This window comes from Apium graveolens, chromosome 10 (genome assembly GCF_009905375.1).
Source record: "Apium graveolens cultivar Ventura chromosome 10, ASM990537v1, whole genome shotgun sequence".
In the NCBI taxonomy this organism is placed as follows: domain Eukaryota; kingdom Viridiplantae; phylum Streptophyta; class Magnoliopsida; order Apiales; family Apiaceae; genus Apium; species Apium graveolens.
Window position 1 is genome coordinate 207,197,784 of NC_133656.1, and position 1,378 is coordinate 207,199,161.

Consider the following 1,378-nt stretch of genomic DNA (forward strand, 5'->3'; position numbering starts at 1 on the left):
ATATCTTATACTACTTGTGAACGCGTATACTTGCGTGTAATTTTAGCGCGTGTTTTCACCCTAATAAGTTTTTGGCGCCGCTGCTGGGGACTCGGTGTTAATTTTATTTTATGTGCTTGGCATCAGAGGTCGTTAAAGTTCACTGACTCAGATTCTTTTGCTCTCACGGTTTACTTATTTGTGTTTCAGGTACTCATTGCAATGGGAGATCTAGCAACACCAACGAAAGCGTTGATGGATTTTTCTCAACCCAAGATCAATGACATTTAATCTAGCATTGTCAGGCCAGCGATCGCAGCTTATACCTTTGAAATCAAGCCTGGCACGATTAAGATGGTACATAATTTAATCCAGTTTGGGGGTTCTCCAGCGGAAGATCCTAATATGCATATTAGGGATTTCATCGAGATCCGTGACACCTTCAAGTTCAATAATGTTTCTTACTAAATTCTTCACTATGGCGAAGACAATTGCATTGAGGAATGCTCTTACTCAATGTGTGCAGCAATCGGGAGAATCCTTATGTAAAGCTTGGGAGCGCTACAAGGAGATGCTTAGGAAGTGTCCTCATCATGGAATGCCTGATTGGATGATCATCAATTGCTTCTATAACGGGTTGGGAGCACAGTCAAGACCCATGCTTGATACATAATCAGGTGGAGCCTTACGGGCAAAGAGCTATGAGGAAGTTTATAATCTAATTGAACTGATGGCTGCTAATAAATATCAGTATCCAACCTAGAGATTTCCACAGGGCAAGGTAACAGGAGTTCTTGAAGTGGATACAGCTACGGCTATCACTGCTCAACTAAAGACGTTGTCTATGAAGATCGATTCCCTGGATAACTATGGTGTTAATCAGATAACCAGTGTTTGTGAGCTGTGTGCAGGTTCGCATGCGACGGAGCAATGCGCTATATCTAGTGAATCAGCTCAGTTTGTGAGCAACTTTCAGAGATCGCAACAACCACTTTCGGACACTTATCATCCTGACAACTGGAATCATCCTAACTACAGATTGAGCAACAATCAGAATGTGATGTAATAGCCATTCCAGCAGTTTTAAACTGGAATAATTTGCACCAAGACAACAACTCCAACTTCAACAACTAAATCATGGAGGTGCAGGTCAATATTCGAATACAAAATCTGAATTGGAGGAGTTGAGGCTTATGTGCAAAAACCAGTCTCTTATATGCGAAAGACATGCTGTTTATATCAAGACTTTGGAAAATCAAATAGGGAAAATTGCTAACGCCTTATTGAATTGACCACCAGGAACGCTTCCTAGTGATACAGAAGCCAATCCAGGCAAGACGGAAGTTAAAGAACAGGTGAATGCCATCACCTTGAGGTCTGAAAAGGTCGCAAGCCCCCA

General features: G+C 41.8%; 1 non-coding gene across 1 annotated transcript; it reads right to left on the reverse strand.

Moving 5' to 3' along the window:
- Positions 1 to 472: 472 nt before the first annotated feature.
- Positions 473 to 579, reverse strand: LOC141694337 (small nucleolar RNA R71). The gene has a single exon (XR_012563652.1). It is a non-coding gene; the product is annotated as a small nucleolar RNA R71 (small nucleolar RNA).
- Between the last annotated feature and the right edge of the window lie 799 nt (positions 580 to 1,378).